The sequence below is a fragment of the Zalophus californianus genome, chromosome 12, assembly GCF_009762305.2.
Source record: "Zalophus californianus isolate mZalCal1 chromosome 12, mZalCal1.pri.v2, whole genome shotgun sequence".
Taxonomy (NCBI): Eukaryota; Metazoa; Chordata; class Mammalia; order Carnivora; family Otariidae; genus Zalophus; species Zalophus californianus.
In genome coordinates this window covers 48,030,856-48,056,859 of record NC_045606.1, presented here as the reverse complement: position 1 = coordinate 48,056,859, position 26,004 = coordinate 48,030,856, and the positions used below count along the sequence as shown (strand labels likewise).

The following is a 26,004-nucleotide window of genomic DNA, read 5'->3' as shown; positions in this document are numbered from 1 at the left end:
GATCTCATTCTTTTTATGGCTGAATAATTTCCTCTGTGTATGTGTATGTGTGTGTGTGTATCACATCTTTTTTTATCCATTCATGTATCATTGGACACTTGGATCGCTTCCATATTTTGGCTATTATAAATAATACTGCAGTAAACATAAGGGTGTATATGTTTTTCAAATTGTATATTTGTTCTCTTTGGGTAAATACCCAGTAGTAGAATTACCAGATTATATGGTGTCTCTCTTTTTAATTATTTGAGGAACCTCCATGCTGTTTTCCGCAGTAGCTGCACCATTTTACATTCCCACCAACTGTACATGAGAGTATCTTTTTCTTCACATCCTCGCCACACTTGTTATTTCTTATCTTTTTAACTCTAGCCATTCTGGCAGGTGTGAGTGATATCTCATTGTGGTTTTGATTTGCATTTCCTTGATGATTAGTTATGTTGAGCATCTTTTCATGTGTCTGTCATCTGTGTGTCTTTGAATAATTGTTCTTGTGTTGAGTATCTTCTTTGAGGAAACATCAACTTTTTAACATTTAACTGTACTAATATTTTAACAAACATTATTTAGATTTAATTTTAACTGTTCTTTGAGCTTCCATATGATTTCTTATTATACGGTTTGTTTTCTCATTCTTGAGTTTTTCCTTTGATTCACCTCTAAATCAACTAATAATCCTTTAAGCACCTCTTTCAAGAATGCTGTTATACTTTCTGAATTTTGCAAAGATGAGACTCTTTCTTTGATGTTCTACACAATGATTTAGCTCAGTATAGAATTTGAGGCTAATGATTTTTCCTTAGAAAACTGTTGACATTCTTTCTTTTTACGATGGTATTCAAATATTACAGATATCAGTTTCTTTCATAAGCTTTGTTGTAAAGAAAAAAAGAGAACTTTATTTTCCATATTTCCTTTTGAATTCTGACTCTTAATCCCCATTCCCTAGAACAGGTGGAAAGTTGAGTTCTTCTTGAAATATCCATATTAGACTTGTTCTGTGTACTCAAACATTGTGTGCAGTGCGGAGGGAGGCTTGGGGGATGGCAAATGTCTTGGTTTGCTCAGAACTGAAGGGTTTCCCAGACATGGAGTTTCTATGCTAAAACTGCAGAAATCCTAGGTAACCTGGGACATGTTGGTCATTTTAGATGTAGACTGTGGTCTTTGGTTCCTGTGGTTTGCTTTTCTGAAGACTATTGTAGAGGGCTGACAGGCTTCTCAAGTTCAGCTGTTCTCTGTTGTTTACCATATGTGCTTGGCAGACAGAACCCTTCTGCACACCTTCCAAGTGCATGTGCCCAATTGACTAACCCAGCCATTCATTCATTCATTTTTTTTTTTTTAAGATTTTGTCAGCTCCACAGAAGAACTGCTAAAAGACAAGATGTGGTTTGATCTATCTCTTCTTCATAGCCTTGAGGCCTATCTTCCTAGTCTAGGGATAATCCTTCTGCCTTTATGGTCAGAAACTTATGCCCATGAAGCCAAGGAAGCTTTGGTTTTATCATAAAATCCTCTAGGTTCTCCTAGGAGCTTAAAAATTGGGGGAAAATGTCCACAGATACTTGTGGCTCCTTCCTCTTTTCTGCCCTGTCTCATGTGTTTCCTGGAATGATCACATGTAGAGCAGTTTACCTGTTTGACAAGGAAAAGAGAAAAGAAGTTGAAATCTCAACATGGCATCCAGCCCCATAGCTTTGAAAACATTGATTCTCTACCAAATTTTTCCTCCACAAGAAACCTATTTATGGTTAAAATATTGGGATTCTTTTCTTTAAATTTTAAAAATATTTTTAAACAGAATATTGGAAACCTCTTTGAGTTGCAGTTTTAGATTTCTGGTTAACCCAACAAAAATTGCCAATTCATCAGCTACCAGGCTGTGATTTAGCATATATTCCAAAGCACAAGGAGCCCATGTAAGCATCATACATGATCTTTGGGATCCTTTGGACATAATGGATTCTTTTTTACTTATTTGACACCATGTGATGGATCTTGCTCTTTTTAGACAGTGTGTACAATGACTATAGGAGATAAAATGAAATTATTTTTCTGTAATCAGTGGTCCTGTACTTTTTTCTGCTTTATTTTGCAACCTTACTGTACATATAATTTCAGACTATTCTCTATCTCAAGAAAAAGTCAAGCAGCTTGACTTTCCTATGAATAGGTAAACTGAAGTTAATGATAGAGACTTTTTAAAGATAGAGACTTTTCTTCCTTCCTTCCTTCCTCCCTCCCTCCCTCCTTCTTTCTTTCCTGTCTTTGTTTTCTTTTCCTTTTCTTTTTTCTCTTTTCTTTCTAGTTTTCTTTAACAATAGAAAATCAGCCCCCTCCAAGTAGTCTTAGAAATTTTCCCTTAACTATGTACTCTTCCTGACAGATCTGCCTGTGTGGCCATGCTAGCGCCCACCAGAAGGAACAGTCCTAGGAAGAAAGAATAATAAATGTTCCTTGGCATAGTTGAAGCTGCCAGTCACATAATGTTGCTTTTCCTCTTTTTTACTTCATTTGAGAGGGTTGATGGGTACTATTTAGCGAGGAATAAAATCCACAAGTTTGCTGTGGAAGACCTTATCTCTGTTGCTTCTGAATCTAATCAAGTAACCCAAAGTCTTTACCATTCTCACAGAATTCATTGATCTCTGCCTCCAAGTTCCAGGAATATTGTGTCCAATAAGGGTGCTAACGCTTTGGTCATAAATATTCACTGCATCTGTTAACCCATCCAGTTTTCTGACAGTATCTAAAATAACCATGCCTATGCTGTGACTTTAGTTCTACTGTTTTCAGTTTTGGGACTATATTCATTGTACACCTGTGTCTAAGTTTATATCCATCAATGCCTGCTAAGTGTTTTTTTAATTTCTGATCATCTCTGTGGTTTCATGTTGAGTATTAAAGTGTTCTGCCAATCATAATGTAAGATATGTATCCAGGAATTAATTTTCATGCCTTCCCTTTTCATAATTGATGTGTTATTTGCCTTTCATTCACTTTTTTTCCCCTTTGGCTTTGACTCATTCCATTAGATTTTATTTACATTTATCTTAACAGACTTCTGCAGTTAATCAAATAAATTCAGCAGTAAACCCAAGATGACTGTTAAAATGATTAAACAAACTTTCTCAGCCACGCTGCAGCTCTCCAGTCATTATACCCTTTGCCTGAATGTATTTATAAATAAATGCCTGCATCACAGCTACCCAATTGTCAGTGGATATTCTGGGAGGAAATTATTCAAAGAGAGCTGTTCCATGTCATGTATTTTTATTGGAGATTTTTTTACCATAGCTTCTGTTTGGTAGCTCTGTTTTGAATCCAGGTATAGTATTAAGACTAAAGTGATCATTAAAAACATTTGGACATAGATACAACTCACATCGCCAAGCTTCTACAGTATATAATTCTTCATTTCTCTCTTTGTTTACAACAGATTGATAATAAGGATATTATTCTCTTTTTCTATTAGGAAAATAAATCCAATGTGGGCTACTTAAATTGCCTAATGTACTTGAAGAGTCAATTATTCTGACTCAAATTTCAGTGTTCTTTCAATTTACTATTGGCTCCCAAATTATTTTGATGATAATACATTCAGGTGCTCAAAATCCCCTTAAACCTCCTACTTACACTTAACCATATTGGTAGGGGAAATAAATATTTATGATTAAAACAAAATGTCACAGTCAAAGCAAAATGTATTCAGGGTGGTTTAAAAACATAATTTATTAAAAAGCAAGAAAAGCAATTGAAAAATATATCCAACTCAAGACTAACACAGATGATGCTCTGCCTTCTTAAACACTGACAAATTTCTAATGATGTATGTGAGTACCACATAACAGCAGGTTTGCAGTACTGCTAAATGTTGTCTGGGATCCAGACTTCATAGCAGAAAAAAACCCACAGTAAATACCAGGGACGCATCAATTTTCATTTACAAAATTACATTTAGTAAAGCACAATAACTCACTTAAAAATTGATCCTCAGTTATACATAGATATATGTTTGTGTGGAGTTGACTATCACTGAGTTATAAGAACAGAAGAAGAAACTTGCATTTTGGAACATTTCCACCTATTGGGTAAATTCTTTCTGCCCAACAGGAGGTCACAGCTGATACCATGAAAGATCAGAAAAAGCATAGAATCTAGTACCTCTCAAATACTTTAACATCATGACACATGTAGAAAATCATTATCTTTAATCGGCATACATTACCTGGAAGTGGTGAGAAACACTAATATATTTTCTTTATGTTATTTAATAGTAATAGAAAACATGAAAGCACAAAGTCTAAATTGATGTTTTCAAAAGTTGAAACTTTTGATGAGTAACTTAAACTTGCTAAATCGACATAACATTTTTTGTATCACTTAATGCTTGAAATGGCTACCTGCAATAATTTTAACTGATGTATTTTTTAAGTGACTATGAAATTTATTTAAATTGTATTATCTCTTATAACTCTATCTATAATGCAGTCATAGCCCACTAATAAGCCATGGCTCATTGGTTGTAAAATGGTGCACTACTTCATGTTCCCTAGCTTCAGATTGGTATACTCTTAGAACAGTGTCTTCCTTGTAATACTTTGCAATTGAATAATGATAATAGGGAGAGCAAACCATAGAGAGTCTTAAAGGGAGCTTACAGGTCTGTTATAACCCTCAGTGCAGTTCTTCAATCCCCTGTATTTTTTTTTTTTTAATTTCTTTTCCCCGTTTGCATCAGATTTTTCTCCAGCTCTGCCTTTTCAAAAATATTTACGGACATTTATTGAGCATATTGAGCATTATTGAGTATTTAACTTGTGCTAAAAATTCATCTCAGTGTTTTGTGTTTAAAGTAATTACCATAAACCAGTATAAAATAGGTGGTATTAGGGGCGCCTGGGTGGCTCAGTCGGTTGAGCAACCGCCTTCAGCTCAGGTCATATCCTGGAGTCCCGGGATCAAGTCCCGCATCAGGCTCCCTGCTCGGCGGGGAGTCTGCTTCTCCCTCTGACCTTCCCCCCTCTCATGTGTTCTCTCTCTCTCATTCTCTCTCTCAAATAAATAAATAAAATCTTAAAAAAATAAATAAATAAAATAGGTGGTATTATTATTCCACTTACATTGAAAGAAAACTAAAGAACAGTATGTCCAAGATTGCAGCCTCAGGCAGTGTGACTCAGCATTTACTCTCAACCACAATCTCTCAGACTGCTGCTCTCCTGCTTGAAGCCTTCCAAGGGATGAGAAACGAGCTCACTTGCAGAGATACCCATTCTTTTCTTAGCCACTTCTTATGTTTACACCTATATTTCTTCATGCTGAGCTGCTATATGATTCCTAATACTTATCAAAGTCTGGTTTTCCCTACTAGGTAATGCAAAATAATGCCTCATTGAAGATTGCTGAATTCAGGGCTGCCCGTGAGATATTTGGAGACAACTCTTCAAATGGCAGTTTTTTCTTCTCCAGTCTTAGTATGCCCCCTTGTTATTTCTTTTGGAATGTCATTGAGACCCTTTACCTCTCCAGCAGTTTTCCAGGCAAGAATAGTCTTCTTAAGAAATGATACCAAGACTTTAAGCTAAAGTCTCTGGATTGCTTTAACTCTTAGTAGAACAAAGTCACACATGAGCTCTCCCATTCAGTCGCCTAAACATCCATTGGTGAAAAATCAGATTAGCATTCTGGCAGCTTTGTTACAAAGTTGACACCAATTTTGTATGGATAGGAGGGAAGGACCAGGATGCTTACTTAAGATCTTGTGATGTGTAGGGGGTTTATGTTATCACTCCACAGTCAGGGAGTCAGTAATGGAATGTCATGGATTATGGAGTTCCTCATTGTGAGTTCTGTCCTTCAACCCTGCTCCCTACAAATGAACCTACCCTTTCAAGTACTCCCTTGCAAACAGCAATGACATATGGCATCAACTGTGCAAGTGAGAGAAATAGTGTGGTCACAGTGGGAGGCGATCAGCCAAAACAAATTGGGGGAGAGATGAGAGATTGTGAGACTGAAGGCTCTTGTTTGAACTTGGAGTTGAATGAGACCTGCCTGGGACAAAACTAGCACATGAGACAAATTAAGGAAATAAAATATTTGGAAATGTACTCTTGGAATAATAGGAGACTTCGAGGTCTGGCTTTTACCCAGGGCCTGGAATTGGTGGTTCTTTGGTCTAAATGAAACATTCAGTCATTAAAAACTGAACAAATATGGTTAAGTCATGTTCAGAAGGAGAGGTTGACTCATTCTTCAACTCCTAATTCTCTGAAAACAGTATACAATTTTCTAACAATGTGATTTTAATAGTATTGAAGTGAGATTTTATTTTCCAATTTTTAAACCATTCTTGACAAACTGAGGGTAGCCATAAACAATCTATAAAGAAAATGCCCATGTTGAGTCTGAAAATCTAAAATTGTACCCTTGCACTATCATTAGATATTTTCTCTCTCTGCTTTAATTTCTTATGTAAATTGGGGTTACTTGTTTCACAGAATTAAATGTGATGTTCTACAGGAAAGTCATTTGTAAAGTATAACCTACTATTTAAATGTCAGTTATTATCAATATGTATAACATGACCCATATTTCTTATTTTTTTAAAAAGATTTATTTGTTTATTTGACAGAGAGAGACACACACAGAGAAAGAGGGAACACAAGCAGGAGGAGGGTCAGAGGGAGAAGCAGGCTTCCCGCCAAGCAGGGAGCCTGATGTGGGGCTCGATTCCAGGACCCTGGGATCATGATCTGAGCTGAAGGCAGATGCTTAACAACTGAGCCACCCAGGCGCCCCATCCATATTTCTTAAAGATTATTTTCTAGGTATGAAGTTCTTCAATATTATAAACAATCATTAAATTGGAAATCTCTTAAAAAGACTATTCTTATATAAAGATTGGTGGCCAACCAGCAAATCCTTTCTTCTCTTTTTCCACAGCAATAGAGTTGTAGTTGGTACAGTTCCCAGACTTCCTTATGGTTAGATGTGGCCAGATGTCTTAGTTTATGTGAGTGAAAGTGACATGTGCCACTTTCAGGACAATTTCTTAATAACAGGTTGTGCTTCCTGAGTTTTTTTGTTTTGTTTTGTTTTTTGTTTTTTTACTGCCCACCAGTTCTAACTTGGATGTGGTGATATGTCACACATGAAGAAGACACCTTAAAGGATGGTAGAAAAATATAGCTATGAAACCTGGATCTCTGAATCGCCCTGTGGACCAAAGTTGTCTGATACCATGGAAGATTTTTTGGGTAGAGAAATAAACTGTAGTTTTTCAGCCACTGACTCTTTGGTGCCTGTTCGAGATGACAGTTTAGTCGATCTTAACTATTAAAAATTATATCCATGATGTTCTGAGATATTTCCATGTTTTCTCTATGATCCCAGAAAAACATATAGAGGAAAATTAGGAAATGCCCTAAATAATAAAAACTCTTAAAATGGCAGCATGGAATGAATAGCACTGGTAACCTACTACTGATTAAATGATCAAGAAGTTTGATTTTTTAATATTGAGATAATTTTATACTTATAAAATAATTGCAAAAAATGGTAAAGAGGGTTCATTTACCCTTCACCCAGCTTCCTCTTATGTTAACATCTTATGTAACTACAAAACATTTATCAAAAACTAAGAAATCAACCTTGGTACAATTTTATTAACCAGAGTACAAGCCTGATTCACATTTTACCAATTCTTTCATTAATGTTCTTTTTCTGTTCCAGATGTAATCCAGGATTCCACATTGCACGGGCATGCCTATGCAATCTCCTCTAATCTATGAGTCCTCAGTCTTTTCTTGTCTTTTATGACCTTGACACATTTGAAGAGTACTTTTCAGCTATTTGGTAGAAGGTCCTTCAACTTAGGTTTGTCTAATGTTTTCTCACAAATAGATTGAAGTTTCAATTAATGAAAAGAATATCACAGAAGTGAAGTGTCTTTGTCAGCACATCTTATCAGGGGGTACATGGGGTTGATGTATATGACTGGTGATGTTAAACTTAATCACTAAGCTATGTCTGCTAAAGTTTTCCATTCTAAATGTACTAATTTTTTTTCCTGTTGTAATCACTAAATATTGTGGAGGAATAATAGGCAAATATCTTCTTTCAGCTTAAACTCTTGGCCACCCATCTTACTATCTATCTGTGGATCTTGTCTGTGATAATTTTTACTATAGTGTTCTAATGATAGTCTTCCATTTTCTCTTAGTACTTTTAAATTTGTTCATTAACATTCTTTTTATTTATTCTAGGTAGATATCTAGGAGTGGGGTTGCTTGGTCATATAGGTGTATGTTGAATTTAAAAGAAACTCTCAAAGTCTTCTCCAGTTTGGAAATGGCTGAGGCATTTTGTAAGCCTGCAAGCAGGGTTTGAGAATTTCAGCAGCTCAGCATTCTCACCACTTTTTGGTATTGCTAGTTGTTTTGATTTTAGACATTCTAATAGATGTGCAATGATGTCTCATTATGGTTTTAATTTGTGTTTATGATTAATGATTAGTGATCTTGAACATCTTTTCATATGTTTATTCCTGCTATAACCACAAAGTCTGTTCCTTGAAAATGAGTTAATAAGGACTTTAAAAAACTTAATACCTTGCAGAATCTCAAATGATGGAGAATTCACAAAAAGGGTGTTAAACTAAACCTGAAATAAGTGTTATCTATTCAGGAGAAAGAAATGCCAAAAGCAGACCTAAGGAAGATGGTAAGACTCTTTAGTTTTTACATTCCTGTATGACCTGAGGGAGTTCCAAATATATCCCATCCAGGTCTGTTTATTGTTAGTATGAAAACAATCTGTGAATATAAGGATATAAGTAAACTTAGTGTGTATTGTTGACAAAATGGTCATATAATGATAGACTATAGTACTTGAAAGAGATCTAGATACCTAGGCCATCTTTTTTATTTAGCCAGATGCTAGTGATAATCTGGACTATAATACAACATCTCTTGCCTGGCTCTGTCTTGTGTCTGTCTGGTTTTTTTTTGCTTCTAATTTTTACATAGCTTTTATGTCCATATTTGTGTTTCCCAGTTACCAATCTAGGCAGTTCTTAAACCTTATCACCTGGAAGAGTAAACTGATCCTGAGATGTCCTTAAGGCCTTTCTTAGCTAGGATGATGCAGTAATCCAGGAGAGAGCTCAGGGTCCTTTCATTTCCTCACAGAGTGCCAGTCAGCAGCTGAGACCATAAACAGCTTTCATTTGTTTATCTAGTAAATATTTATCAAGCATCTGTGTCAGGTCCTGATCTAGGCACTGAGATGACCATAATAAATAAAATAAAGATCTTTTCCTACTCCCAATGACCTTTACATTTAATTCATTAAAAAATATATATTGTAGGAGGGAGAAAACGATGTTTCTTTTCAAGAATGTGTTAGTGTTTCTCAGCCCAGCTACACGCCCATGTTGGATGACACAACAACTATGACAGGTTTCTTTAAGGAAAAAGAGATAATAATCACTTCAGGTCCTCACTTCCTGAGCCACCAGATGCAAATATTTTCAGCAAATTGTTGAGATACTTCCTTTTGTAAAGCAGTTCTTAAAGACTTGGAAGAATTATTTGCTTACATCAGATTTTAGGAAGTAATTCATAGAAGAACAATTCAAATACAAGGCCTAATATTGTTCCTCAAGCTACACCCTCTCTCCTGTCTTGCAGAAAAACACTGCCCAGACTTCCTATTAAATACAATCTTTTCCTAAAAGAAGGTGAGTGGCATCAATTCTGAAACAATGGAATTCCATCTGGGATTATCGTTTATAGATGAGAAGCTAGCTAAAAAAATGAAAATTATTAGGGAGACTGTACATACAGAAAATGCGTATTTTGTTAGATTCTAACAAATAAACTACTTATAATCTTATTCAAAACATAGACTCTTATTCAAAACTTTTCGAATTGAAAGTCCAAGCAGAACAGAGTAGTATACAGAAAAAAATATTCTCCAAAGTATATATGTATATACAGATATATACATATGTATATATATTTACACATTTATCGCATGTGTAGTTATATAATATATATAAATAAGATATATTTATGGAATGTTTCTGAATCTTTAAGTGTAATTCTGTATAGGTGACATGAGAAATTTAGAAATAAGGAGGAAAATAATTTTAAACACTTTAAAATAATTCAACACTAATTTTGAAAAGATTACTCAACTGCTATCTTTTTGTGAACTTTTAATAAAATATAGTTTCCAACTTGCTGAAAATATTTTCTGGTTACTATTGTGAATTGTCATGAGTTACATTTATATTTCCTTCAAAGTTTTATGTTTAAATCATAAAGGTACTTTAAAATGACACCTGGAAAATAATTTACTAGAGGTACGTTAGCTGAAAGAGATGGAAGATTTGATGATTCTCACATACACTAACTGTGTGGTCATGTGTAGTCAGACACTGGCAGTCATCTTTGTATGCATTGAAATATGAATAGTCATCCCTTGTGTTTCACTGTGATGTGTGTGACAGTATTATATGCCACCTTGACCTCTGACCATCACCAGAGATTAGAAAGATGTTATGTTGAGTGGCAATAGATTGAATTTCATAGCACACCTTCTTATGACAAGAAACCATGACCCCCACTAGGTGTAAGGAGTGAGAGAGTTTTGCGTTTGGAAGTGTCAGGAAATAGGGAGAACTACCTCAGGACATGCAGGTCAAAGTTTGAAGGAAAATATGTCTTAAAAATAAGATAGAAGAGTAGAGGTATGGGTAAAATAAATATAGAAAAAGAAATCACGTTAACAACACCCGTTTTAGAAGGTGATTCATACATACACTCTCACATAGCCACATTTCAATCTCCATATGAAGACTTCAACTAAAATGAATCCGTGTAAAGCTGGAGATTTTAGACATGAGATAAAAGTATAGGTAAAACTGAGATCCCATGAAAACATGTTGCTAAGAAATTTACTGATATTAACCACTTCTTGCTCTGTTCTGGAGGAATGCTTTCAATTCCATATTAACTATTTAATAGTTATATTAAATAGTTTATTATGTATTTAGCAATACATAAATACATAAAATACATTTGCTAAAAAATGCTTCTCTTTATAGTTTTGAAATCCTGTAATTACTGGATTTTACTTTTAATATTCTTATAAAATCCAATAAATACATTGAATTTCAAGAATATTCAAGAAAGGTAGATATAACACTGAACTTTGTAAGTTACAAGAATTTGTATACATCACCGTATAAAAATTACTGCTTAGAAATTGTTTTATGGACCTTTCATGTATTAATTTATTAAATTTTGGTACATACTAAATATAATTCCTGTTGCATCTACTAAATGATCATAATATTTGGTGACTAGGAGGATATAGTATCTATTAGCAAAGTGGACCAAATGTGGTCTCTAAAAAAGTACAGAAAGAGTTTTCTTGCCTAATAAATTATTTTCTTCTGTATTACTAAAGTGATTTGTTCTTATGGATAATTCATATTTTTCAAATTTTACTTGTTTAGCAGAATAGAGATTAACTTTCATATTTAGTTAATATTCACTCCATATTTTATTTCATTATGATTATTCATAATGCTTTGTTTTTTGCTTTGACATTTACTACAGAGAAGACTGGATGTGCCAAATTTTGAATTTTTGTAAGTTTATAAATGTACAAATTTAAAGAGAAATTACAGAAGGACCAAAGTAATCTGAATTATGTTGTCCTCTCTTCTCTGCTTTTTTGACTATAGGGGAGAAAATTCTACATTTGATGGATATAAGGTATGACCATGCAGCATCAGCCATGGGAACATCAATTGCCTTGGGAACTGGTGTGGGGAAAAGCTGTAATTTAAGTATATTAAGTAACCTTGAAGAAAATAATTCAGGTCATATACTTTTTCTCTAAAATATCTATTTTTAACCAAATATTCTTTGTTAAATGTGATACTATACTATCACTAAGTCACATTGATTTATTCTATGTATTTAATGCTTTTTGGAGGTAATGAGTCATGCCTTCTTTCTTCTCCCTTTCCTTCAATTTCCTTGTTAACTGTTTGTTCTGTTCTGCCACCAACTTGTGCAACTGCTAATCTCATTTAAACTTTTTTTTTTTTTCAATCCTTCTAAATCACTAAAGGGAAGCTCTCAGAATCAAGCTCTGGAAACAGACTGGAAAGAACTAGAATATTGTAATGAGACTTGCCTGTTCAAGGTAGGACAGAGGCATCTAGGCCAGGTCCCTGTTTGGTTGCATGGGATACAGTAATGAAATGGGCACTCTGGCTTTGAGAATTTTATACATGTTCAGGAGTCAAAATAATAAATTGTATTTCTGCATTACCTTAATAATTTCCAAAATCAGTGATCTTCAACTTTTTGAAAGTGCTACATAGGAAAAAAAAAGAATAGCTGATGTTCAAATGCATCATACTACTTTGAGAATATAGAGAGTCACGAACATTTCTATTCCACTAGTTACTGGTTTTAATTCCCCAAAGTGATGTTGTTATCATAGAGGCTATAACAGATTGATGGATAAATATTATGGAGGTCAGCACTACTTGCCATGTATTGGCAAGTATTAGGACCAGACCCTATTCTCTGAAGAAATGATGGTTAATGTAAACAGGACCAAATATTCTTGAAGGAACTGAAGTATCAGGTCAGTACCGAGAGAAGAGGACTCAGACACAGCCAAATAAACATGCACCCACCTAACTAAAACTACTATAGAGGTCAAGGACTTGATCTTAAACCTAAGACAGAATCTTTGAATTTTGACCTATAATTTATGGTCAGAAAAGATCTAGTGGACCCAGTGATTTGAAAACAAGTCATGCTTTAGACTTCCTCTTAACTAAAGGCAGGACTTGTTGAGGACCTCAGGAACAATCAACACTGTTAGATGAGACAGTATGCCTGAAAGCACTTGGCCCATAATCTGGTACTTGGTCAATATATACATATTCACTATATATATATATATATATATATATATATATATATATATATATATATATATATATACCATCCAGGAAATGCTAAGATCATCCACAAAAATTCCAGGATAGCTCTGTAAAGGAGTGATTACTATTATTCTCTCCTAAATCAGGGGAAATTTGACCAAGAGAAGAAAAAATGCAATCTGTATCACACTTTACTCTGTGTTAGAGACACTTAACAACTACATCAGCCCCCTTTGAAAATAAATTGATTCCTTATTTACCAATATATTGATGGAGAAATTAAAAGAAATATTATTTAAATGTTACTAAGCTAAGGCATCGCTTCAAGTAATATTAATTGTAGGTGACACTTAAATTATTTGAGTTGAGAAATTCTCTCCATTCCATTCCTTCTATAGAACTATAAACTATGGAGACTAAGGAAAGAAGGATATCTTCAACTCGAAGCTCTCTAAGGGAAGCCAGCCTATCAGCTAACTGAATCCTGGTGTAAGGAGATAATCTGCACAGCCCCTTTCTCTACTAAACTTCAAATGTTTGTTACAAAGCAACACCCAGCCAGCACCACCCGACTCCCTATGAACTGTCAGTGAGATAAAGCTGCAAGGTTCCCACCACTGATTTTTTCCCCCAGAAAGAATACCATTTCAGCTTCATGACTCATGGTTTACATTCAGTATGTAAGCATTTGAATATCACTCTTGTTTTATGTGTATATTTGAATAACTTTTTATATTGACATACTTTCAAGAAAAATCTTCTTTCGAAATCTGAACAAGATGTTCAAAAACGCAAAACTGGTTTTTAGTAAACCAAGTTGAACTTAAAAGTGCCGCTGCATGGAAAAGAGCAACAAAATGTTTCCTAGCGGTTATGTACGATTGTTTTATTAGGTTTGATAAGACTAAACAGTCCAAAGAGTTGACAGTCCTGACACCTGGCATATGAAAGATGGAATTCCTGAATGGAAATTATTCTTATTGAACTTCTCTGAAGAGTTTTGGCTGAAAAGAAGTATCTTTTCCAACGCCAGTACATTCTCGGCGCTCCTTCAACTGGCTGAAAAATGAGGTACTGAATTCTTTGCTTAATGGGAAATCTACTGTTGTTTTAATACATTTTTTTGGAATCTTTTTTTTTTAAATTTCTGTCATCACATTTCCTTTGTGGAAATAAATATGACACCATATGGGAAAAAATATTATAGCTCCATATGTATAGAATAGTATTCTGAATTTAAAGATGAACTAACTCTAACCTTCATTTAATGATCACAAAAATATTGAAAATAAATACCCGTACAATTTACATGCTTCATGATTGCTATGCAAAACACCAAGGTAATATGGCTACTCTGTACTTGGCTGTGTTTAGGTAAAATCAAAAGTGTTTATAACATGAATAATAAGGTATTTTTATGCAACTACATTATTTATCTTACTGGTTCTACTGTGTGATGCACAACAGACCTGTTATTGTACTTCAGTTGAGATACTTATATACAGTATAGTTCAAAGAACGGATTTCTATCCTTCCACCTACGGCTTAAAAAATGTAAGACAGAAAACCAAAAAAAAAAAAGAGAGGTTCATAAATCACAACAGTATAAATGTTGAAAGGGAAAAGTGGAGTTTCTTTTGGTCTGTCAGTGTATCACATGAATTTTTAAGTTATGAAACCCATAAAGAATAGTTTCATAGTTGAAAACAAAAAATGGGTAGTATGGATTAATTCAACAAAGAAATACAGGATTCTGTAGAATTAATTTAGAGGCCAGTCAAGGAAGCTATCCATTTTGCAAGGTCTAAGACACAAAAATGTTTTGTGATTCTGAATTCTTTCTCTTTTCAGTCTAAGTCTCAATAATAGGAGGCAATATAAGACCTACTTCGGATAGAGAGCTAACAGGTATCCTGAAACATTTGCCTCTTTAACCCATTTGAGTATTGTTCCCTGAGTCCAATGTGGTAAAAGATGATGGACCAGAATTCATGAACCCACAAAAAATGACCCAAGGGAAATTCTATCCTATGCATGACTAACATCTTGTATCAAAACACCTCTGATGGCAGAGAATGATTTTCCTCCCGAGATACCCCATTTTATCTTTGATCCAAACATGCTCTCCCTCTACCTTTTGCTCATTTTTCTCTGGTCTTAGAGAAACATTTATCTCCTGTTTCTCACATGTCTCCTGTCTATATGGTAGTTTCAAAACACATAAAGATAGTAGTCAAGTTCCTCAGCCTGCCTGTCCAGTTGAACACATTCTCCAGAAAAAACATCCTCAGCTCTTTCCATCATTTTTAAAATGTGAATTCCTGTCATGTTTGTTCCTCATCTTAATTCCAAAACTTTAAATGAGTTCATAAGTTGTTCATCCTATTTGAAAATGTGTCAGTGAAGACACCCCAAACACACTCCAATTATTGTAAAGGATGAGAACACTATCATGACCTCCCTTATATTACCTGTTATCAGAAAATACCATCTGTCCAACACATTTATAGTGAACCACTTTCCCTCCAATACTGCCAATCTGACTGATCAGCAGAATTACCTTCTTACCATTAATGAACTCTCTCTATATATAGAGAGAAAAATTCTATGACAACCTAGAACAATGAAGCATAAGAAAAATAATTTTGAATTGAACTAGATGAATGTTCATCATGTTTGAGGGAAGTAAGTGCCATGATTAGTTGTCCATTTGGAAGTTGAAATATTTCTTTCTTTCTCCTTATAACAATTTATGTATAAGACAGCAAAACAATACTCTCATGTATAGTGGAGTTCCTCTTCCACCTGAGCTTTTGTGCTTGCTGGTTTACAACTTTACATTTTATCTGAAGCCTCAAGTAATTGACAGCATAGTCATTTTTTATATACTTCCTTATTCCAATACTTGTTTCAATTCCAAATTCCTGTTAAGATGCAGGTATCAAGTTTCAACTCTGAGACCCTGGGCAAGTGTTCCTGAATTGTCCTTATCTTCCTGTTTTGTGAATTGAAAAATAAATGGTCCACCAATGGCAATGAGAATCCTCTTTTGTGATTTTTCATTGCTTTATATAAATAAGGCTCAGATACAATCACTTGATATCAGATATTAGAGAAAGAGGAGGAAAGGAACAAGAAGAAAAAAAAATACCTTAGAGATGATGATGTCAGATTATCTCTGGGAGTAGCCATAGATTGGTAATTGTGATTATTGATTTTGTTACATTCGTCCTCAGTAAGTTTTGAAATTTCCTTTTGAATGCACATAGTATGTCTGGGGAATGTTACAATAGTGCCAAAGATTTACCATTCATTGAAAATGTTGTCAGAGCTTTCAGATACATTGAATATTAGGATAGTGAAGTTTTTATACTCCCAGTCTTCTGGCTCCTTTTTGCAGTCTCCAGCCTAAAACTGATCTAGGCTAGAGATTTATGTTTAAGCAAGTTAAGGCTTCTAACTAAGGTCTTGTTCTGGACATGCTAATAACTGAAATAAGACAGTGTTTGTGATAAAGTGACCAATTCCATAAAGATTAACAGAACATCAAGGGGCCTGTTTCAGTTTTTGTCCAAGAATGAGGAGGAAGTCTCCTATCGAATAAGATTTGAAGGGGCTGAAGGAAACAAAAGTGAAATTGCATTTTGATTAGTTACTAATTCATGATTCTTGCCACTTTGGAGAGGGCAGCAAAACCTCAAAAGGTTTTAACCGTAAGACACTCCTAGGAAGACCAGATCGTGGGCACTGAAGCTGCAAATTTGGGCAAAATGCCCTCTCCCAAGTCTGGTGAGGTCCTAACCCTCAGGAGACCATTCCCACTTGATCAATGTGTATTGACAAATGGAAAATGAAATCTAAACACCCAGGAGGCCCTCTTCAAATGTTCTGGATTATATACAATCCTTGGGACCAGGGGAACTATAATATGAAAGGTCAAATTTCTCACCAGTGATTCAGAGTCAGATGTATTTTGATTTAGGAATATGTTTTGATACCTAAAATTTATGATTTTATTAAAAAGAATTTATACTTTCTTCCTTCTAAAAAGTTTGTGGAAAAGAAAGAAATGCATGGCATCAGTTGAATCGGGACACCTACTGGGTCAAAAGGCCATAGGGTGGGCATGTGTCAGCAGTGGATAATATTGAATCAGTGGTGTCTAAAGACAACTCATACACAGCCTGGACTCTCTGTGCATTGCTCAATCTCTGTGGCCCCTAGGATGCCTTGCCCGTCTTCTGCGTAGTTATACACAGCACAAACGCTGCATGGGCATTTTAGAAGATTTCTGATCTTGATTCACTTTCCTTCCTGGCAAATTCTCTGTGAGTGGTTATTTTTTTTATCCTTAATAGTAGGAGTTTTATGCCTCTAGAAATATACTACAATTTTATGGCTCTCTCTGATGAGTGAATTTTTCAGCAACCATATGGTGTGGCTGGCTTTGACTCTGTCAAACTCTAATGACCTTCAGAGTCTGCAGAGCAGCTTGTTCATTCCGATCTTTCTTAAGCCTTGCTGTATTGATTGCAGTCTTTGATAAGTCAAGTTGTTGAGTTTTCATTTGGTGCCAGAAGGTTTAAATAAGAGGGTTTGAAAGTCATCCTTCAGTTGAGCTTTATTTTACAAAATTTGCTTTCTTCTTTGCCATAGGCACAATAAATGTATGGCATAACTTCTCATTTTCTTTTTGAATATTTTAGAAAATGCTTCTCAAGCCTCTTCATGTGAAGTGTCTGGGATGGTCATACCATCCCTTCTCATTTATTTGTATCAGAATATTTTCTACTATAATCTCAGTTTATACTTATGGATCTTCTTTGACATATGCTTATTTTTGTAATTATTTCAGAGCTTAAAGTATTAAAATATTAGGTAGCATCATGGGTTTCTTTTATAAAGGAAAAGTTTTATTTTTATCCATACAATAATCGCTTTAATTAACATCTACTACATGCTTAACATAGCACCTTCCCTGAAGAAATTGAATGTCTAGAATGAGATAGTACTACCACTGTTAGTAATAATAATATTAATAATATTAAGTATAGGTACAATTTGCTGAGTGGTTCCTACTGGCCAGGCACCATTGTAGAATTTTACATGTCAGTTGTCAATTAATTCTTATGCCTACACGAATGGATTATAAGAAAATGAGATGAGAAAATTTGTTCTCTTCATAATGGATGTCACACAGATGCTTTACAACTAATTTAAATTTAGACAGATTGATTCTTTGAAATTATCCTAACTTTCTGGACAAGATAGAGAGGGATGATAAAAATAAAATATTTCTGGGGGCACCAGGGTGGCTGAGTCAGTTAAGCGTCTGCCTTCAGCTCAGGTCATGATACCAGCGTCCTGGGATGGAGCCCTGCTTTGGGCTTCCTGCTCGGCGGGGAGTCTGCTTCTCCCTCTTCCTTTGCCCCTCCCCCTGCTTGTGCTCTCTCGCTCTCTCTCTCTCAAATAAAAATAAAATCTTAAAAAATAAAAATAAAACAAAATATTTCTGGTGTCCCTGGCTGGCTCAGTTGGTAGAGCACTTGACTCTTGATCTTGGGGTTGTAAGTTCGGGCCCTGCACTGGGTGTAGAGATTATTTAAAAATAAAATCTTAATAATAAAAAAAATAAAGTATTTCTGGTGAGAGAGGAGTTTAGCATCTGAAGGGCCAAATGAGGCAAACAAAATGGGGCTTTTTCTTGGGGTAATGTAGATCAAGGAGGGCATTTAAGTGAGGGGCTGACATAATTGGCTGCAATTTCAGAAATCTCTATCCAGTAGTTGTGTGGTGAATTGCAGGCAGGAAAGGTGAAAAATAGTTGAGAATGATTCCCAAGTTTGTGGTTTGTGTTGTTTGAGTGAATGGAATATTGATATGACAGTGCAGGAGGAGTGAGAAAAGAGAATGAACTCAAGTTTGGAAATGTGCGGTGGCACTGAGGGGAGCAGGGAAAGGAGTAGAAATTGGCACTCAAATAGAGATTTGTGCTAGTTCTGGATGGAGTAGAAGAGGCCAAGGAACTGAATGGGGTTCTCCTTTGAGCCTTATAAGACCCTGAAAGAGAGCCAAGGACTCAGGAAAACTCCAACATGGGCATACCGGAAGACGGGGAGTTGACACAATTGCCTAACAACAAATTTGAACAGTGATGGAAGGAATACAAAACAAGCAGGTGCTGTGAAAGCCAAGAAAGGAGGCATTTCAGGAGAGAGGATGACTGTTGTGGGTTTTTTTTGTTTTGTTTTGTTTTTTTTAAGGCTTTGGAATCTGATGATTGAAGAGATTCTGTTGGATTTATTACCAAAGAGATTGTCAGCAATCTTGGTGTGAGTAATTTCAGTGGAACGATGGATTCCACAAAGCAAGCTGAATTTGACTGGGAAAACATCTGGAGGTGTAGAGGCAGAAATAGTAATGTAACAACTTTTTAAGAAGCTTGTCTGGGGGCGCCTGGCTCAATTGGTTAAGCGTCCAACTTGGGCTCTGGTCTTGATCTCAGGGTCCTGGGATCAAGTCCCGCTTGGGGCTCCAGCTCAGTGGGGAGTCTGCTTCTCCCTCTCCCTCTGCCCCTCCCCCACTCCTGTACCTCTCTCTCTCTCTCTCTCTATCTAATAAATAAATAAAAATCTTAAAAAAAATAGAAGCTTATCTGGGGGGATAAAAGAAGTTCATCTATGGGGGTGTCTGTGTGGCTCTGTCAGTTAAGCATCTGACTCTTGATCTCAGTTCAGGTCTCGATCTCAGTCAGGGTTATGAGTTCAAGCCCCACATTGGGCTCCACGCTGGGCCTGGATCCTACTTAAAAACAAAACAAAACAAAACCAAAACCAAGTAAACAAAAGAACTTGTCTGTGAAGGGCCAAAGCAAGAATACGTGCTCCCCAAAAGTAACATGTAAAAACAGTGCCAATAAGCTTAGGCCAAAAGTACTCATAGTTGATACTGGCACCAAGAAAGTAGGTATAGACAGAAGTATAGGTGTATATGTTTTGCAAATGTATATAGCGTGAAGAGGCTGAAGTCCTCGGCAAAGATACAGCAGATTGGGGGTGGGGTGCTTAAGGAGTTTAGAGAAGTCTGAATTAGCTGTTTGTGGCAAAGGGAAAGCAGCTGATTGAGGGAATGTGAAAGGTAATTTATGTTGAGGAGCAAGTTGGGGCTACAGATCGTGTCAGGATCTGCAAATTGGTGCTATTTCCTCCAGAAGAATTTAGCATCGTGGAGGAGGCAAACAACTACATTTACTCGTGCTTAAGGTTTTTCTCTACCGGTGAGTAAAGAACTCATTGGAGAGGAAGGTGAGTGTATTACTAAGAAAGGAACTGAAAAAAAAAAAAAAAAAGATCATGTTATCTAGTTTAAGCAGTAAAAAATTAAGAACTATTTAATAAGTATGAGTTATGTGCTACATGCCAAGGGAAACAAGGACCAGCAAAAGAACTATGGTCTTGTTCTCAATTATGTTAGTAGTTGAGATAGAAATACTTATACAAGTGTATAATTACCAGTGATATTAATTGCTCTGAAAGAAAACTAAAATACGTGATGAGAGGCTAAATGACACGTAGTGGAACATTTCAGATTTAACATCCTGGTTCCAGAAGGGGAGTGTCACACAGAAGGACTCAGCACTTACTGCTGAGTGCTCTCAGGAGACTTATAGAGACCTGGGCAGACAGGATTGGCTTGAGGGAGAAGGTGGACCACAATGTGGTTGCACCAAAGTCTTAGCTGACTCTATGGGAAGTCTTGTTGCTGCGATGGCCATTCAAATCTGTACCAAATCGAGGCAAGGGTATAGAGATTGGCATCTTCACATCACACACTCATTGGCCACAGGTTGCCCCCCCCCCCCCGAAAAAAATTGATGACCATGGCAAGGCACTTACTCCTGCAACTGAGGGAATTCAGAGAAAGGGTCATAGCAGAGAGCTCTTGGCAGTCCATGTTTCCAACGGGTGGGGGTGTTGTGTTAGTCCTAAAGAGGGTATCTAAGTGAAGTACCATATAATTGATTGTAAGCTACCACTAAGCGATACAGATCCACTGGCATCTTCTAATACGTTTTCCCTATCTGGGAACAGCTCCTCCAGGATACCTCTTGAACTTCTTTCCTGGTCAACTTACAAGGAAGGGGTTATAGGATCAACTGCAATCCCTGCTGATGCACGTGAGCTCTTAGTAGTAACTTGATATTCTTCATCCTCCTCTACTACATATCCCAGATTTTTCTCATTCTCACCTAATTCTTTTGCTTGCTCAGTGGTTGGCCTGGTGGAGTGACTGAGATTGTTATCCTTAAAGGATCCCTGGTTACCACGCTACTCTTAGACAATGACTGCTATATTTGTTCATTATATTTAAAACTGGTTATAGAAGCAACGGAATACCCCACTGAAGCACCTGAGCACAAAAGGTATTTATCCTCGTTTTGCAGCTTTAAGATCAGGGTGGATCTCTTGGCAAGATGCCTGCCAAAATAGTGATTACCTATTTTTCCTGATGTTTTCTTGGTGCAACTTTCAAATCCAAATTGATGATTATAATTAGGTACATATTTAAGAGACCCATTCTGCAATTCATTAGGTCAGTCATTTCCAGGTGGTTTTATATATGGCTTTTGGTCATGTGCCCATTGCCACACTTCAGTTGCTGTAAAGTTGGTCCCTTTGTTTGAGGCATAGCCATGTGGGATGCTTTGTCAATAAATACATGTTTCTCTATGTCTTCAGATATTCAGGATGGCCAAGGCCTTGTGTGTAGAAAAAGCATATGTATAATCAGAACATGTCTTCTGACATATGGATCTTTCCACATGGGAGAAGTCCAATTCAATCAACTTTCTTTTTCCTTTTAAGATTTTATTTATTTATTTGACAGAGAGAGAGAGACACAGCGAGAGACAGAACACAAGCAGGGGGAGTGGGAGAGGGAGAGGGAGAAGCAGGCTTCCTGCTGAGTAGGGAGCCTGATGTGGGGCTCGATCCCAGGACCCTGGGATCATGACCCGAGCCGAAGGCAGATGCTTAATGAATGAGCCACCCAGGCACCCTAAATTCAGTCAACTTTCTACCAGGTGGTTGGCTGGTCTCCTTGAGGCTTGAATCATATCAGAGGTTCAGCATTGGTAACTGTTGATAGCTAGTTAGACATTCCGCAGGAAGAGCATCTAGAAAAGTCGTGGGGAGTGATGGCCCACGAATAACCTTGATCTCTGCCATCATGGCAACTACATTTATGATCCCTTTGACCCAGCACTGGGGTGACCAATGACCGTGACCAACTGACTTTACATTTTAGTCATTCTCTCTACTTTGCTACTTAGTTTCTCTCAGGTTTATGCTGGTGAGTGGCGTTAACATGTAATACAAAGATCTTCACACTCTGTGCCCTCTCCCCTAAGTCCATTCACATGTTTCTTTCCTCAATTTTCATTGTATTATTAAGAAATATCCTTCTTGGCTGCCTGTCTTGTCTACAGTAATATTATGTTTTATTAATCCTCTCCAAGCCTCTCTGTTAGTGGAGTGGCCCTGTCCTTCAACCTCGTTGTGTTCCTCATTGTGAAAACTACCCGATTTTGTTTCTAACAGTTAAGAGCTACCACCTGGCTTCCTATTCCATCATCCCATCATCCCCATGGCCATTATGAAGCCTAGATCTCTAACAGAATCTCCTCCCATTAGCCATCATCTATAGAGGACTTGTTCTACTGAACTTAATGATTATGGTGCTACTCTCACCAGGCATCCTTTACTCATTTAGTAAATGGAATTTTCCCCAGACCCTTCCATGGAACATATTCAACTGGTAGGTTTTCCGGGCTTAGGTAGCACATTCGTTCCAGAATGTTTACCTCTCTGAGTCTTTTGAACCCTTCCTCCCCTAACTTGCCGCAGTTCTGGTATTTATACTTCACTTAAGGTAGACCATCGGTTTTTGCAAGTTTCCAAGAATTATCTTAGCCATGTATTAGTACTGTCTCCTGGGGTCCTTGACAGGATTTTAAATATACTACAGAAACTTATCCCATATCAATAAACTTTTCCTTATCAGATTTGTGTCTGCTACCCTCAATATATCTGAGAATCCACTTCCATACACTCTCACCCTGCTCCTGCTGGTATATATCAGCCAGATCCTGGAATTTCTTCAGTGAAGAGTCCCTCTCCTTCCTTGACAGACTCATCTCATTCCTATTCAGGCTATGCTGGATTTTGACAGTATTTTTAGTGATGTGGCTTTAAAATGGTTGCCAGGATGGTAGATGGTTGTAGATCATTGAAGAGGTAAGCATTATCTTGTAAGGCACCTGCTTTACTGCTTTACTTGTAAGGCTGTTCCATAATCTTCATGCAAGGGGAGCCATTAATTTCTAATAAAGAGGGTATAGAGTCAGTTTTGCAGGCCCAACAGCTTCTGGGAGTTTGGGAATTCAGAGTTCTCAATGGCCTTTATCTGGAAATCCTCATTCCATATCTTAGGGTCCTTCTCTTTTCCTATTTGGGCTGTGACTTGGGCACAGAAGCTATGCTGGACTAATAATGCAGCCTTGTCTGAAATTCTGTTATTCTTAAGATAAAGTCATGTATCTGTTCTTCTGTTCTGTCTTCCCTTTACTGTGTGAAATTAGGGTGTTTTGCTTTTTTTTTTTTTAATGCAGCTGATGAGGCCTTGTAGCTTTTGCATTTTGCATTAAATTGGGGATTAATGACTGAGCCACTGGTATCCCATCCCCCCTCCTAAATTCAGTGACAGTGTCCTTACTGTCACCTAGATACTCGCAGTCCAGCTCTAATGTTTTACTTTATAGTTGCTTCCTAGCACCATTCTTGATACTATTATAGGTTGGATTTCCTGGAAATAGACTCTGAGGGAAAAAAAATTGCATTCTAAAAGTTTACTGGGGAGAGTTCTAAGGAGATATACCTGTAAAGAAGTAGGAACACGGTATTGGATAGAAAGAGATGTTCATCATCCAACCCAATGCAGTCAGTCCTTGGTAAACATTTGGAATTCAACTGAAGCAGGGAGCCAGACATTTTTATTCTTGCCTCAGACATGGTATAGCCTTCTGTGGATGACCATTTCCAGTGAAAGATGAAACTATGAGCAGTTGATAGCTAATATCAACCAATAGGCAATAGCAGTTTATATCACCTCTGAAAAAGGGATCTGGATAAAGCATGCAGTATATATATTACAGGAGGATTCAAGGTAGGCTTTTCATTTTATGAAGAGATATATAAAGATAATTAAAAGGCAATGTAAGGGCAAATGGTGGGAGGAGCACATTTCAGGCAGAAGGAAGATCATGTGTGAAGATTCTAGAGTTAGTAAAGAGCCTGTCCTTCCAAAGGACTTAAAAGACATCCATTGTGAAGAGAAGCAAACAAGAGAGAGATTGGCTCAAGACATGTCTGGAGAGAGAGACCACACAGCTAGATCATGTAGGATCCTTTAGATCGTGTTAAGGATTTTGAATTTTAATATAATGGGAAGCTGTTGAAGAATCGAGAGTCAAGAATTTTAAGTCAAAGTAATATCATCAGCTCTGACTAAAAAAAAAGAGATCTCTTTGGATGGCAGTATAGAGAATGGTTGAAAAATGGCCAGAATCTAAGCAGAGAGGTCTCATAGTCATTGCTCAGAGGAAGAACAATGGAAAAAGATACAAAAAGATACAAATTTTATTTCCCTGTCCAATGTTCACATCTAATCCACTATCAAAAATGAACAGTACTTGATAGTGGATTAGATGTGAACATTGGACAGGGAAATATCAAGAAAGAGAAACAAAAACAGATTTCTGCCTTGAAAACCAGGTAGATAGGTAAATGGTATTGTGATATAGGGGCACTAGAGGTTGAGATTGAAGATCTAAATGGACCTCATTTGAGTCAGCACCTATGAGATGCCTGATGGGGGCATCAAGGCAGTTGGATATATGAGTATGAAACACCAATAAGAGTACTAGGCCAAGAAAATAAATTTAGGAGCTGTAGACTATACTTAAACCTAAGGGAAAGAATGAGTTCAAATATGAACGGGGGTATAGAGTGGGAACATAAAAGTTGAGCTATAATATTGTCAAGTTGGATAGAGGCCCCAATTTCTAGATACTCAAAGTTTTGCTCCCTTTCTGTTTTTTAATTTCCCCCTTTCTCTGTTCACCCTAAAGCCCTCCACCTCTACTTGGTGAGCTCCAAACACTATCAGTATACAGAACTTGGTAGCAGACTATTACAAGAATGTCACAGGAAACCCTTGTCATTCAACCTAAGTGGATTCTAGAAAGCACTGTGTTTAAATCCATATGTTTGCTCTCAATCTAAAATGTTTCAGAAAGTTCCTTTTCTTTTCAAAGTTGTCTATATTACAGTTTTGTTTTCAGTTATGTTTATGTCAGAGAAAGATGTTATTACTGCCATTTTTCTTGTCTTTAACATCAGTTTCTTCTTTTTAAACAAGGATGTGCCTCAGGATATGTGGCTACTTGAATGTAAAGACCATGTCTTATTCATACCATGGTTTCAATGTTTATCCTAGAGTATGACAAATAAGCAATGGTCAACAGATGCTGATTGAACAAATAAATGAATGAAAACTGAATAAATGACTAGAAAGTTACTATGGAACAGGGAGAAAATTATTAGAGCACCAAAAAAAAAAAAAAAGGAAGGGGGGTGGAGATAATCCAAGTCATTAGGAAACCATTATAGCAAGACAAGTCTTTCATGTAGCCTGATCTGATTGGCTATGACAGGCAATGGATTCAGAGATGTTACATATTTTACATACATTAGAGTATTAATTAAATATTTTTAAATAAACATGTTTCATAACACTGTAAAAGTACACATGCTAGGATTCTGATGGGGATTTTTTTTAACAGCTGCGTGATAAATTTAGAGGCACCATGAAGAATGCCTGAGGTTACAGAAAAAAAAAAAGGCAGAAACGAAATGAATCACTTGACATAATATGACTAAGAAAAGAAGCAAACATTTTTC

At 36.4% G+C, this 26,004-nt stretch overlaps 1 long non-coding RNA gene across 1 annotated transcript; it reads left to right on the top strand.

Annotated features, from left to right (window-relative positions):
- Positions 1 to 7,823: 7,823 nt before the first annotated feature.
- Positions 7,824 to 14,129, top strand: LOC113911467. Its single transcript, XR_003516477.1, has 5 exons — positions 7,824 to 7,884; positions 8,626 to 8,730; positions 11,765 to 11,795; positions 12,157 to 12,231; positions 13,384 to 14,129. It is a non-coding gene; the product is annotated as an uncharacterized LOC113911467 (long non-coding RNA).
- Positions 14,130 to 26,004: the final 11,875 nt, after the last annotated feature.